This window comes from Pan paniscus, chromosome 5 (assembly GCF_029289425.2).
Source record: "Pan paniscus chromosome 5, NHGRI_mPanPan1-v2.0_pri, whole genome shotgun sequence".
Taxonomy (NCBI): Eukaryota; Metazoa; Chordata; class Mammalia; order Primates; family Hominidae; genus Pan; species Pan paniscus.
The window spans coordinates 138,955,080-138,971,686 of NC_073254.2; positions in this window are offsets into that span (position 1 = coordinate 138,955,080).

The window sequence follows — 16,607 nt, forward strand, 5'->3', positions numbered from 1 at the left end:
CTTGGAGTGTCCCCTAATGCAGATACAGCGTAGATCACAACACCCAAGTCCTTTCAAGTATCTGAAAAGCCTTCACAAGAATGGGTGCAAACAACCCATACTGCAAAGACAACAATAAATACCTAATTCTTTAATGTTCAGACACTGACAAACATCCACAAGGATCAAGCCCATCCTGGAAAACATGACTTCACTAAATGAACTAAATAAAGTACCATGGACCGGCTGGGCGCAGTGGCTCACGCCTGTAATCCCAGCATTTTGGGAGGCCAAGGTGGGCAGATCACAAGGTCAAGAGATCGACACCATCCTGGACAACATGGTGAAACCCCATCTCTATTAAAAATACAAAAATTAGCTGGGCCTGGTGGCGCACACCTGTAGTCCTAGCTACTTGGGAGGCTGAGGCAGGAGAATCGCTTGAACCTGGGAGGTGGAGGTTGCAGTGAGCCAAGATCACACCACTCCACTCCAGCCTGGCAACACAGTGAGACTCCATCTAAATAAAATAAAATAAAATAAGGTACCAGGGACCAATCCTAGAGAAACAGCTATGTAACCTTTCAGAAAGAGAATTCAAAATAGCTATTTTGAGGAAATGCAAAGAAATTAAAGATCACACAGAGAAAGAATTAAGAATTCTGTCAGATAAATTTAATGAAGAGATTGAGATAATTAAAAAGAATCAAGCAGAAAATTCTTGAGTTGAAAAATGCAATTTACATACCGAAGAATGCATCAGAGTCTTTTAATACCAGAAATGATTAAGCAGAAGAATGAATTAGTGAGCTTGAATACAGGCTATTTCAAAAGAGACAGTCAGAGGAGACAAAATAAAAAAGAAGAAAAAAGCATAAAAAGAATGTAGCATACCTACAAGATCAAGAAAATAGCCTCAAAAGGACAAATCTAAGTTATTGGCCTTGAAGGGGAAGTAGAGAAAGAGAGGGGCAAAAAGTTTATTCAAAGGGATAATAACAGAGAACTTCCCAAATCTAGAGAAAGATATCCATATCCAAGTACAAGAATGTTACAGAAGCAGATTTAATCTAAAGAAGACCACCTCAAGGCATTTAGTAATCATACTCCCAAAAGTCAAGGATAAAGAAATAATCTTAAAAGCAGCAAGAGAAATGAAACAAATAGCATACAATGGAGCTCCAATACATCTGGCAGCAGATGTTTCAGTGGAAAGCTTACAGGCCAGGTGAGAGTGTCATGACATAGTTAAAGAGCTGAAGGAAAAAATCTTTTACCCTAGAATACTATATCCTGTGAAAATATCCTTCAAACATGAAGGAGAAATAAAGACATTCCCAAAGTCTGAGGGATTTCATCAACACCAGACCTGTCCTACAAAAACATGCTAAAGGGAATTCTCCAATCAGAAATAAAAGGATGGGCTAGGCACGGTGGCTCACACCTGTAATCCCAGCACTCTGGGAGGCCAAGGTGAGTGGATCACTTGAGGTCAGGAGTTCGAGACCTGCCTGACCAATGTGGTAAAACCCCAACTCTACTAAAAATACAAAAATTAGCCAGGTGTAGTGGTGCACGCCTGTAGACCCAGCTACTTGGGAGGCTGAGGCAGGAGAATCACTTGAACCCAGCAGGCAGAGGCTGCAGTGAGCCAAGATCATGCCACTGCACCACTCCAGCTTGGCAAGAGAGAGAGAGTTCGTCTCAAAAAATAAGAAAAATTTTAGAAAAAGAAATAGAAGGATGTTCGCCTGTAGTGCCAGCATTTTGGGAGGCCAAGATGAGTGGATCATTTGAGGTCAGGAGTTCAAGACCAGCCTGGCCAATATGGTGAAACCCTGTCTCTACTAAAAATACAAAAATTAGCTGGGCATGGTGGAACACACCTGTAATCCCAGATACTCAGGAGTCTGAGGCATGAGAATCGCTTGAACCTGGGAGGCAGAGGTTGCAGTGAGCCAAGATCATGCCACTGTACTCTAGCCTAGGTGACAGAAAGAGACTCTGTCTCAAAAAAAAAAACCCCAAAAAAAAAGGATTATAATGAGCAATAAGAAATCATTTGAAGGTACAGAACTGACTGGTAGTAATCAGTACACAGAAGAACACAGATTATAACACTGTGATTCTTGTGTGTAAACTACTCTTTAAGTAAAAAGGCTAAAGGATGATCCAATAAAAAATAAGTACAACAACTTTCAAGACATAGAAAGTACAATAAGATATAAATAGAAACAACAAAAAGTTAAAAAGTGGGGAGACAAAGCTAAGGTTTGGAGTTTTTTATTAGTTTATGCAAACAGTGTTAAATTGCTATCAGCTAAATTTAATGTGTTATAGTATTTGCAAGCCTCATAACTTTGAATAAAAAAATTAATAGATATGTAAATAATAAAAAGCAAGAAATTAAATCATACCACTAGGGAAAATCACCTTCACTGAAAGGAAGACAGGAAGGAAGGTGAAAAGAAAGAGAAGACCACAAAACAACCAGAAAACAAATAACAAAATGGCAGGAGTAAGACCTTACTTACCAATAACAACATTACATGCAAATGGACTAAACTCTCCAATCAAAAGACATAGATTAGTTAAACAGATGAAAAGATAAGCCCCAAAGATCTATTGCCTACAATAAACACAATTCACCTATAAAGACACACATAAACTAAAAACAAAGGAATGGAAAAAAGATATTCCAGGCAATGGAAACCAAAAAAGAGCAGGACTAGCTATACTTATATAAGATAAAATAGATTTCAAGACAAAAACTATAAGAAGAGACAAAAAGAAAGATCACTATATAATGATAAAGGGTCAATTCAGAAAGGGGATATAACAATTATAAATACATACACATTCTTTTCCTCAGCACACGGATTATTCTCAAGAATAGACCATATGTTAGGTAACAAAACAAGTCTTAAAACATTTTCAAAAATTGAAATAGTATCAAGCATCTTCTCTGACCACAATGGAATAAAACAAGAAATCAATAACAACAAGAGGAATTTTGGAAACTATACAGACACATAGAAATTAAACACTATGGTGCTGAATGACCAGGGGTTCAATGAAGAAACTAAGAAAAGTGGAAAACTTCTTGTAACAATTGACAATGTAACACAACATACCAAAACTTATGGAATGCTGTGAAAGTAGTACTAAGAGGGAAGTTTATAGCTGTAAGTGCCTACATCAAAAAAGAAGAAAAGCTTTAAATAACCTAGCAGTGCATCTTAAGGAACTAGAAAAGCAAGAGCCCTCAAACCCAAAATTAGTAGAAGACAAGAAATAATAAAAATCAGAGCAGAAATAAATAAAATTGAAACAAACAAAACAGTACAAATGATCAACAAAACTAAAAGTTTGTCTTTTGAAAACATAAAATTGACAAACCTTTACCCAGTCCAAGAAAAAACAAGAGAAGAGCCAAATAAACAAAATCAGAGATGAAAAAGGAGACATTACAACTAATACTGCAAAAATTCAGAGGCTTATTCGTGGCTTCTATGAGCAACTTTACGCCAACAACTTAGAAGATCTAGAAGAAATGGATAAATTCTTAAACACATACAACCTACCAATATTGAGCCATGAAGAAATCCAAAACCTGAACAGACCAATAATAAGTCACATCACAGGACTCTTTATAGACATTTTCTAGCACCAGTCTGAAGCCTGATAGCCCTGCTGGGTGGCTAGACCTAGAAGGGCAATAACAATCACTGCAATCAGGCTCCAAGGAAGCCCCATCCAGGAAGGCAGAATGCACCACATCAAGGGATCACTGCATGGAACAAAAGAATCCGAACAGCAGTTTTTGAGTTCCACATTTTTCCACTAAAATAGTCTACCCAAATGAGAAGGAATCAGAGAAACAATTTGGGTAATAGGACAAAACTAAGTTTCATATCACCCCCAAAAGGCCACACTAATTCCCCAGCAATGGATTCAAACGAAGAAGAAATCTCTTAATTGCCACATAATTAATTTAGGTTGATTATTAAGCTACTGAAGGAGACACCAGAGAAAGGTGAAAACCAACTTAATGAAATAAAAACAAAAATACAGGATATGAATGAAAAAATCTCCAGAGAAATAGATATTAGAAAGAAAAAACAATCACAACTTCTGGAAATGAAAGACACTCTTAGAGAAATACAGAGTTCACTGGAAAGTGTCAACAATAGCCTAGAACAAGTAGAAGAAAGGACTTCAGAGCTCAAAGAAAAGACTCTCAAATTAACTCAATTGACAAAGACAAAGGAAAATGAATCTTAAAAAATGAACAAAGCCTCAAGAAATTTGGGATTATGTTAAATGGCCAAACCTAAGAATAATTGGCATTCCTGAGGAAGAAGAGAAATCCAAAAGTTTGGAAAACTTATTTGAGGGAATAATCAAGGAAAACTTTCGTGGCCTCACTAAAGATCTAGACACCCAAATACAAGAAGCTCAAAGAACACCTGGGAAATTTATCACTAAAAGATCATCATCACCTAGGCACATAGTCATCAGGTTATCTAAAGTCAAGATAAAGGAAAGAATCTTAAGAGCTGTAAGGCAAAAGCATCAGGTAAACTGTAAAGGAAAACCTATCAGATTAACTGCAGATTTCTTAGTGAAACTCTACGAGACAGAAGGGATTGGGGTCCTATCTTTAGCCTCCTAAAAGAAAATAATTGCCAGCCAAGAATTTTGTATCCAGCAAAACAACTTCATAAATGAAGGACAGATAAAGTTTCAGGCAAACAAATGCTGAGAGAATTTTCCACTAGTAAGCCAGGACTACAAGAACTGCTAAAAGGAGCTCTAAATCTTGAAACAAAACTCAAAACACACCAAAATAGAATCTCCTTAAAGCATAAATCTCACAGGGCCTATAAAACAATAACACAATGAAAAAAAAACCCAAGGTATTCAGGCAACAACTAGCATGATGAATAAAACAGTACCCCATACCTCAGTACTAACATTGAATGTAAATGGTCTAAATGCTCCATTTAAAAATATAGAATGGCAGAATGCTATCTTCAAGAGACTCGCCTAACACATAAAGACTCACATAAACTTAAGGTAAAGGGGTAGAAAAAGATACTCCATGCCGGGCGCAGTGGCTCACACCTGTAATCCCAGCACTTTGGGAGGCTGAGGCAGGCAGATCATGAGGTCAGGAGATTGAGACCATCCTGGCTAACACAGTGACACTCCATCTGTACTAAAAATACAACAAGTTAGCCGGGCATGGTGGTGGGCACCTGTAGTCCTAGCTACTCGGGATAGGCAGGAGAATGGTGTGAACACGGGAGGCGGAGCTTGCAGTGAGCAGAGATCACACCACTGCACTTCAGCCTAAGTGGTAGTGCAAGATTCCATCTCAAAAAAAAAAAAAAAATTCCATGCGAATGGATGCCAAAAGCAAGCAGGAGTAGCTATTCTTATATCAAAAGCAACAACAGTTAAAAAAGACAAAGAGGGCATTATATAATGATAAAAGGATCAATCCAACAGGAAAATATCACTATCTTAAATATATATGCACCTAACACTGGATCTCCCAAATTTATGAAACAATTATTACTAGACCTAAGAAATGAGATAGGTGGCAACACAATAATAGTGGGGGACTTTAATACTCCACTGATAGCACTAGACAGGTCATCAAGACAGAAAGTCTAATGGATTTAAACTCTACCCTAGAACAAATGGACTTAACAGATATTTACAGAACATTCTACCCAACAACTGCAGAATATATCTCTTTTCATCAGCACATAGAACATTCTCCAAGATAGACCATATGATTGATAGGCCACAAAAACAAGTCTCAATTAATGTAAGAAAATCAAAATTATATCAAGTGCCCTCTCAAACCACAGTGGAATAAAATTATAAGTTAACTCCAAAAGGAACCCTCAAAACTATACCAATACATGGAAATTAAATATCTGCTCCTGGATGACCCCTGAGCCAACAATGAAATCAAGGTGGAAATTAAAAGTTTTTGAACTCAGTGATAATAGTGACAAAACTTATCAAAACCTCTGGGATACAACAAAAGCAGTGCTAAGAGAAAAGTTCATAGCATTATATACCTACATCAAAAAGTCTGAAAAAGCACAAATAGACAATCTAAGGTCATACCTCAAGGAGCTAGAGAAACGAGAACAAACCAAACCCAAACCAAGCAGAAGAAAAGAAATAACAAAGATCAGAGCAGAATTAAATGAAATTGAAACAAAAAATGACAAAAGATAAATTAAAAAGCTGGTTCTTTGAAAAGATTAAAAAAGGTTAGACCATTAGTGAGATAAACAAGAAGAGAGATCCAAATAAGCTCAATTAGAAACAAAATGGGTGATATTGCACCTGATATCACAGAAATGCAAAAGATCATCCAAGGCTACTATGAACGCCTTTATTTGCACAAACTAGAAAATCTAGAGGTGATGAATAAATCCCTGGATACATACAATCCTCCTAGATTAAATCAGGAAGAAATAGAAACTCTGAACAGACCAATAACAAGTAGTGAGATTGAAACAGTAATACAAAAATTTACTAATGAAAAAAAGTCCAGGACCAGATGGATTCACAGCTGAATTCTATCAGGCATTCAAAGAATTGGTACCAATCTTACTGAAACTTTTCCAAAAGATAAAGAAAGAGGGAATTCTCTGTAAATCATTCTCTCTTTTCTCTTCCCTCTTTTTTTTTTTTTTTTTTTTGGAGATGGGGTCTCACTCTGTTGTCTGGGCTGGAGTGCAGTGGTGCAATCTCAGCTCACTGCAACCTCCACCTCCCAGGCTCAAGTGACCCTCCTGTTTCAGCCTCCCAAGTAGCTGGGACCACAGGTGCGCACCACCATGCCCGGCTAGTTTTTTGTGTTTTGGGTAAAGACAGGGTTTCACTATGTTGCCCAGGTTGGTCTCAAACTCCTAAGCTCAAGCAATCCACCCGCGATGACCTCCCAAATTGCTGGGATTACAGGCATGTGCCATGGCGTCTGGCCCCTTCCTAAATCATTCTAGGAAGCCGGTATCATCCTGATACCAAAACTAGGAAAGGACATAACGAAAAAAGAAAACTACAGCCGGGCACAGTGGCTCACGCCTGTAATCCCAGCACTTTGGGAGGCAGAGGCAGACGGATAACGAGGTCAGGATATCGACACCATCCAGGTAACAGGGCAAAACCCCATCTCACTAAAAATACAAAAAAATTAGCCGGGCATGGTGGCAGGCGCCTGTAGTCCCAGCTACTGGGAGGCTGAGGCAGGAGAATGGTGTGAACCCGGGAGGCAGAGCTTGCAGTGAGCCGAGATTGTGCCACTGCACTCCAGCCTGGGCGACAGAGCAAGACTCTGTCTCAAAAAAAAAAAAAAAGAAAGAAAGAAAAAGAAAAGAAGAAAGAAAACTACAGACCAAAATCCCTGATGGACACAGATGCAAAAATCCTCAACAAAATTCTAGCTAACCAATTCCAACAGCATATTAAAACGATAATACAGCATAATCAAGTGGGTTTCATACCAGGGATGCAGGGATGTTTTAACATACACAAGTCAATAAATGTGATACATCACATAAACAGAATTAAAAACAAATATCATGTGATTATGTCAACAGATGTAGAAAAAACATTTGATAAAATCCAGCATCCCTTTATGATTAAAACCATCAGCAAAATTGTCATAGAAGGGACATACTAGTAAACCAAATTCAGTGTGATACATTATATCAGCAGAATGGAAGACAAAAACTATATGAACATTTCAATTGATACTGAAAAAGCATTTGATAAAATTCAGCATTCCTTTATAAGAAAAACCCTCAAAAAGTTGGGTATAGAAGGAACATCCACCTCAACATAAAATCCACATACAACAGACCCACAGCTAGTATCATACTGAATTGGGAAAAACTGAAAAAAGCCTTTCCTTTAAGACCTAGAACATGACAAAGATGCCCATTGTCACCACTGTTATCCAACATAGTACTGAAAGCCCTAGCTAGAGCAATCAGACAAGAGAAAGAAATAAAGGGCATCCAAATTGGAAATAAAGAAGGCAAATTATCCTTGTTTGCAGATATGATCTTATATTTGGAAAAACCTAAAGACCCCAACAAAAAACTAGTAAAACTGATAAACAAATTCAGTAAAGTTGCAGGATACAAAATCAAATAAAAAATCAGTAGCATTTCTATGTGCCAAAAGCAAACAATCTGAAAAGGAATCAAGAAATTAAGCCCATTTACAATAGCTACAAGGAAAATTAAATTCCTAGGAATTAACCTAAGCAAGTAAGTGAAATATCTCTGTAATGAAAGCCATAAAACATTGGTGAAAGAAATTGAAGAGGACACACACACACACAAAAGGAAAGATATTCCATTTTCATGGATGGGAAGACTAAATATTGTTAAAATATTCCTACTACCCAAAGCAACCTATGGATTCATTGCAATTCCAATCAAAATACCTATGACATTCTTCACAGAAATAGAAAAAAAAATCTTAAAATGTGTATGGAGCCAAGCAAAAGATCCAGAATAGCCAAAGTTATCCTGAGCAAAAAGAACATAATTGGAGGAATCACATTGCCTGACTTCAAATCATACTACAGAGCTATAAGTAACCAAAACAGCATGGTACTGGCATAAAAACAGACACATAGACTAATAGACCAGAATAGAGCATGCAGAAACAAACCCATACATCTCCAGTGAACTCATTTTCAACAAAATTGCCAAGAACATACATTGAGGAAAGGACAATCTCTTCAATAAATAATAGTGCTGGAAAAATGATATACGTATTCAGAAGAATGAGACTAGACAACTACCTCTCACCGTATACAAAAATTAAATCAAAATGGATTAAAGACTTAAATCTAAGACCTTGAAATATAAAACTACTCCAAGAAAACATTGAAGAAACTCTGTAGGACATTGGAGTGGGCAAAGATTTTTTGAGTAATACCCCACAAGCAGAGGCAATCAAAGCAAAATTGGACAAATGGGATTACATCAAAATAAAGACTTCTGCACAGCAAAGTAAACAATCAACTATAAAGTGAAGATCCAACCCACAGAATAGGAAAAAATGTTTGCATACTATTCATCTATCAGAGATTAATAACCAGAATAGATAAGAAGCCCAAAAAAACTCAATGGGGAAAAAAATCTAATAATTCGATTAGAAGATGGGCAAAAGATCTGAATAGACAAATGGCAAACTGGCATATGAAAAGGTGCTGAACGTCACTGATCGTTAGAGAAATGCAAATCAAACAACAAAGATATCATCTCACCCCAGTTAAAATGGCTTTTATCGGCTGGGCGTGGTGGCTCAACGCCTGTAATCCCAACACTTTAGGAGGCCGAGGCAGTGGATCACCTGAGGTCAGGAGTTCAAGACCAGCCTGGCCAACATGGTGAAACCCCATCTCTACTAAGTCTCTACTAAAAATACAAAAAAATTAGCCAGGTGTAGTGGTGCACGCTTGTAGTCCCAGCTACTCGGGAGGCTGAGGCAGGAGAATCACTTGAACCCGGGAGGCAGAAGTTACAGTGAACCAAGATCATGCCATGGCACTCCAGCCTGGATGACAAGAGCAAAACTCTGTCTCAAAAAGAAAAAAAAAAAAGGCTTTCATCCAAAAGACAGGCAATAATAAGTACTGGTAAGGATATGGTGAAAAGTGAACTCTTGTACACTGTTGGTGGGAATGTAAATGAGTACAACTACTATGGAGAACAGCTTAGAGGTTCCTCAAAATTTAAAATGTGATCCAGCAATCCCACTGCTAGCTATATAACCAAAAGAAAGGGAATCAGAATATGGCAAGGATATCTGCACTCCCATGTTTGTTGCAGCACTATTTACAACAGCCAAGATTTATGAGCAACCTAAGCATCTATCAACAGACGAATAGATAAAAAAATGGGGTACATATACACAATGGAGTACTCTTCAGCCATAAAAAAGAATGTGTTGCTGTCATTTGCAACAACATGGATGGAACTGGAGGTCATTATATTAAATGAAATAAACCAGGCACAGAAAGACAAACTTTGCAAGTTCTCACATATTTGTGGGAGCTAAAAATCAAAACAATTGAACTTGTGAAAGGAAAATCTTAGGGCCCCCAAATTGCTAAGCTAAAGGGAAAAGTCAAGCTGGGAACTGCTTAGGGCCAACCTGCTTCCCATTCTATTCAAAGTCACCCCCTGCTCGCTGAGATAAATACATATCTGATTGCCTCCTTTAGAGAGGCTCATCGGGAACTCAAAAGAATGCAACCATTTGCTTCTTGTATCTACCTATAATTTGGAAGCCCCCTCCCCACTTTGAGTCTTCCCGCTTTTGCTTTGAGTTGTCCCACCTTTCCAAACTGAAACAATGTTCATCTTGCATATGTTGATTGATGTCTCATGTCAAACTGTGCTCTGACCACCTTGGGCACATGTCGTCAGAAGCTCCTGAGGCTGTGTCACAGGTGCACATCCTTAACCTTGCCAAAATAAACTTTCTAAATTAACTGAGACTGTCTCAGATTTTTGGTGTTCACAAACTCATGGAGATAGAGTTTTCTTGGAGTAGTTTTATAGTTCGAGGTCTTGGATTTAAGTCCTTAATCCATTTTGATTTAATTTTTGTATATGGTGAGAGGTAGGGGTCTCGTCTCACTCTTCTGAATACATATATCATTTTCCCAGCACTATTATTTATTGAAGAGATTGTCCTTTCCCCAATGTATGTTTTTGGCAATTTTGTTGAAAATGCGTTCACTGGAGATGTATGGGTTTGTTTCTGCATTCTCTATTCTGTTCTGTTCGTCTATGTGTCTGTTTTTACGCCAGTACCATGCTGTTTTGTTTACTTATAACTCTGTAGCATGATTTGAAGTCAGGTAATGTGATTTCTCCAGTTATGTTCATTTTTCTCTGGATAACTTTGGCTATTCTGGGTCTTTTGTGGTTCCATACACATTTTAAGATTTTTTTCCTATTTCTGTGAAGAATGTCATAGGTATTTTGATTGCATTGAATCCATAGGTTGCTTCGGGTAGTAGGAATATTTTAACAATATTTAGTCTTCTCATCCATGAAAATGGAGTATCTTTCCTTTTTTTGTGTGTGTGTCCTCTTCAATTTCTTTCACCAATATTTTATGGCTTTCCTTATGGAGATATTTCACTTATTTGTTTAAATTAATTCTGGCTGGGCACAAATCCCTCTTAATTCTCAGGAGCCCCAAATGTGTACTTTTGTGGAGCCTACACACCTACCCACCCACCCACTCAATACTGGGAACTGGAACTCCTGTTGCATAACTCATTTTATTAAACATCTAAAAGTGAGTAAATTATAAACATTTTAAATTACTAGAACACTTTAAATTTGATTCTGATTGCTAGACTGATCTTTGTGGATGGATATCAGACCTGATGCGTGCCTAGCTGTCATAGTCAATAGAAGGATGAATTTCCTCTATTTGCTGACAACATTCTTTTTTTTTTTTACATGAATGTTCATAGCTTTATCCATAAGAATCAAAAACTAGAGACAACCCAAATGTCTATCAACAAGGAAACGGATATACAAATCATGGCGTATCTGCAGTGAACCACTACTCAGCAAGAAAGAGGAACCAACTACTGAAACATGCAACAATTTGGATGAATCTCAAATGCATTATACTAAGCAAAAGAAACCTTACATAAAAGAGTGCAATCTGAATGGCTCTTTTTGTTCCTTCAACTTTTAAGTTCAGGGGTACATGTGCAGGATGTACAGGTTTGTTACATAGGTAAACATGTGCCATGGTGGTTTGCTGCATAGATCATCCCATCACCTACGTATTAAACCCGGCATCTATTAGCTATTCTTCCTGATGCTCTCCCTCACGCCCCCCACCCCCGACAGGCCTCAGTGTGTGTTGTTCCCCAACATGTGTCCATGTGTTCTCATTGTTCAGCTCCCAATTATAAATGAGAACATGCAGTGTTTGGTTTTCTGTTCCTGTGGATAACATTCTTTAGAGCATAAATTGTGGTCCTATTTTTAAATTATTAGTAGAAAAAAGTGGCTTAACATAAATTACAAATGTATTTTCAATAGTAACTGGTACATACTAGTTATTCAATAAAGTTACTAAACGAAAATAACATCAGTGACTTTTTCACAATCTATAATTGGTTTATAAGATTGCCACCCAGCAATTGAATTTCAGTTTTCTGGAAGGACATTTTGCAACTAAATCTTACACCGGCAAGTCATGCAGCTCTACAATGATGCTTCGGGGTGCATAACTAGGCTCTTCTTTGGCCATGGTAGATGATATCAACAGCTGCCTTAAAAATGTTCCAGCCAAAATTATTTCAGCCCTGATTTATGATGTGGAACTCTGGAAATACAGCAAAGAGGGCTTTTTAGAACTAAAATAGATTCAATTATTATAGAGCAGCTTTCTGAGGAAAACTTTCATTTTGCTTGAAATGAAATGGTCAGAGAAGATGGCAATAACATAGCTTATCTCTGATTTCATAATTTGATGTCGTCTACTATTTCCATATGGTTCTATCACCAGAAATATAAAATAGCAGCATTACAGGTATTATTATTAATAACTTGCCAGATTGCAACCTCTGTTAGCCAAAAGCCCAAGAGAAGTGACATTTAAGGAAGATTGTCCAAGGGGCTTTTCATTTCTTTATTCTCAATTTTATCCTTGGATCACATTAGGCCACTAGACAGCTACTACTTACTAGTCTGGCACATTTTGCCGACTCTTACATTGAGTTATTCTTAAATACTGTAATTTCCCTTTTTATCAAAGGTTACTTCAAGAAACAGCTTTGTGAAACCGCAGCTTTTGTTGTAAAAATAATTAAGAATATCAATCATGACATCATCTAAATGTCTTCTATTAAAAAGTCCTAAATGAGGAATTCCTTTTAGAATTCAAGGCTAGGAAAGCTTTTTCTCCTGAAAAATCCTTCCGCTTTTCTGATAAGGGTCATGTAACCATACATCTTTCACCCTAGCTCAAAGATGCATGGAGAAAACACTGAAGTTGAAGCCTGGTTATGTTGGCCTTCAATTACACATTTGTATTCTCCTTTCAATGAGTCCTAATTTTCCACAACTATTGGTAGTTTCAATAAAGAATATACACTTTTAGTGTCTTCTGTGTCGTCACTTGTAAACCTTTTTGATTAAAGCAGTGTATGAATTTTTCACATGTATATACATATACATTAAATATAAAATGGTAATAAACTTAAATTTTAAAGGAATTTATCTATCTACAATCACATACACAAGCATGCATGCATGTGGACACATACACATGGCATCAGTTTTTCTGTTAAAGATACATACCTGTTTCATTCAATTAATCTAATAACCTAGTAGGAATCAGGCACTGTAGCCTGGGCATGGTGGCTGCATCTAGTCTGAGTTCCATGAGGACAGGGATACATGTGTTTTGTTCAATTTATCCCAACCACGTTAAGTAATACCTGGCACCCAATAAATATGTTGAATAAACAAATAGCTGTTAAGTAAGTGCTATGGGTGCACCTAGGAAGGAATGTATAATTCAGTGTGAAGGCATGAAAAAAGCCTTCACAGAGCCTCAAAAACTGGGAGATAAGTGTGAATGCCTTGGAGTCAGGCATGGTGGTATGTGCCTGTAATCCCAGCTACTTGGGAGGCTGAGGCAGGAGGATCACATGAGCCCAGGAGTTCCAGACCAGCCTGGGCAATACGGCCAATAACCCATCTCTAAAAAATAATAAATAAAAATAAATGCCTTGGTAATACTGAAGATAGAACCCATAAGTTGGTCTGTACATGACACTCCCCTGGCATCTGAGGTAATCTTAGGTTATTGTTCTCCGTGTATTCCAAGCACCTTCTGTTCAGATACTGCTACTTAAACATATGCTGAGGTACCAAATAGCAGAACATTCATACAGAAAATGGCATGGAGAAAAAAGCAAACGGAATGAATCTTAAACAGGAAAGATTTCACCTTAACTTGTAAATATAACAATTTATAATATAACTTAAGTATTGTATTTATTCAGAATCCAATGCAGAGTCGCTAATACCCCATTACTTAGCCCTTTTAAATTGTGGTAAAATACATATAACTTTAAATTCCCATTTTAATCATATTTAAAGTATCCAATTCAGTGGCATTAAGTTCATTGATAATGTTGTGCAACACCACTACTATCCATCTCCAGAACTTTAAAAAAATAATTCCAAACGGAAATGCTGTATCCATTAAATCATAACTCCCCTGTCCTCCCAACTCAACCCTCGGTAACACATATTTTTCTTTCTATCTTTATGAATTTGCCTATTCAGGTAAATGGAATCGTACAGCATTTGGCCTTTTGTCTGGCTTATTTTATTTAGCATAACGTTTTCAAGGTTCATTCATGTTGTAACGTATATCAGGATTTTATTTTTTAAGGCTGAATGATGTTCCAGTGTACGTTTATACCATATTCTGTTTTTCCATTCATCTGCTGACAGCCATTTGGGTTGTTTTCACCTCTAGTCTCTTGTGAATAATGATGCTAGCACCATTAGTGTACAAGTATCTGTTTGAGTCCCTGCTTTTGAGTATATACCTAGAAGTAGAATTGCTGGATCATATGGTGATTCTATTTAGTTTTTTGAAGAACTGCCTGTTTTCTACAGGCAGTTTTTGCCATTTGACATTCCCACAAGGGCTCCAGTTTCTCCATATCCTTAGCAACATTTGTTATTTTCTGCTTTTGTCTTATTTTCTATGAAAGCCCTCTTAATAAATTATAATGAAGAATCTTCTCTAATTGTGATTTTGACTTACATTTTCATCATAACTAGTGATGCTGAGCATCTTTTTGTGAGCTTATTGGCCATTTGTGTTTCTTCTTTGGAGAAATATCTATTCTTTTGCCCAATTTTGAATTTTGTTGAGTTTTAGAAATTCTGTTGTTTTTTTTTTTTAAGAGACAGGGTCTCGCTGTCACCCAGGCTGGAGTGCAGTGACATGATCATAGCTCACTGCAGCCTCAGACGCCTGGGCTCAAGTGATTCTCCTGCCTCAGCCTCCCTAGTAGTTGAGACAACCAGTGTGTACCATCACATCCACCTAATTAAAAAACAAATTTGTAGAGACGGGGTCTTGCTATATTGCCCAGGCTGGTCTCCAACTCCTGTCCTCAAGCGATACTCTGGTCTCAGCCTCCCGAAGTGTTGGGATTACACGTGTGAGCTGCCACACCCAGGCAGGAATTCTTTATGTATCCGGGATATTAATCCCCTGTCAGTTATATGCTTTGCAAATATTTTCTCCCACTTTTAGGGTGTCTTTTCACTCTGTTGATAGTGTCCTTTGATGCACAAAAACTTTAAATTTTCATGAAGTCCAATTATTTTTGCTTGTTGCCTTACTTTTGGTGTCAGATCTACAAAATCATTACCAAATCCAATGTCATCCAATGTTTACTTCTAAAAGTTGTATAGTTTTAGCTTTTATGTTCAAGTCTTTGTTCCATTTTGAATTTTTGTACATAGTGTTACAAGGCGAGGGTCCAACTTCGTTCTTTTGCATGTAAATATCATTTTTCCAGCACCATTTGTTGAAAAGACTGCCTTTTCCCAATTGAATGGTCCTTTCACCCTTGTTGAAAGTCATCTGGCCATATGTGAAGGTTTATTTCTGTGCTCTGTAGTCTATTTCAAACAGGTTTTGACTACTAATAAAAGCAAATCACAATTATACTGTTAAAATTAAATATTGCTACCTTCAGAAAATTGCAGAGATAATATTCCTTGGATTACCAGTGGTGGTTAATATGTAGTAACCTTAAAACCAAAATATGGTTTATGCGATCATGCAGTATCGCAATGATGTCATGTGACAATGTTAGACCATTTGTGATAAAATGAAAGGAAAACGCAGTGGCATATGCCTGTAATCCCAGTACTTTGGGAGGCCAAGGAGTATTGCTTGAGCTCAGGAGTTCGAGACCAACCTCGGCAACATGGCAAAACCTCATCTCTACAAAAATTAGCTGAGTGTAGTGGCATATGCCTCTAGTCTGAGCTACTCAGGGCCCTGAGGTGGGAGGATTATTTGGGCCCAGAAGGTTAAGGCTGCAAGAGAGCTGTGATCATGCCACTGCACTCCAGCCTGGGCGAGAGTGAAACCCTGCCTCAAAAATTAAAAAAAGGAAAAATTAGGCATTTTATTATTTTCAAAGAATATCTCTATTTCAAATTATGTTGTTGATCTTGTTAGAAAGATAGAATATGTTCTTCGTTTATGAAAATAAACAAGAGACTGCCTATGGATAATTTTTAGCTGAACCCAAAGCCAGACATTGCTCTCAAATGTTTTCATATACTTTTATCATTAACACAGTTTTGGAATCTGAATACTTAACTAAGAAATCTGATTGTGATATCTTTCCAAATATTTAATTTGTATTGATTTTTGACAAACTTTTGTATATGGTTCCTGTGGACATGAATAAAGTATTTCCAACTATGTTGTATTTAACATTTTTCCTTTCCCATCCTCTAATCCACATTAACACTCTCTACAACGTAACA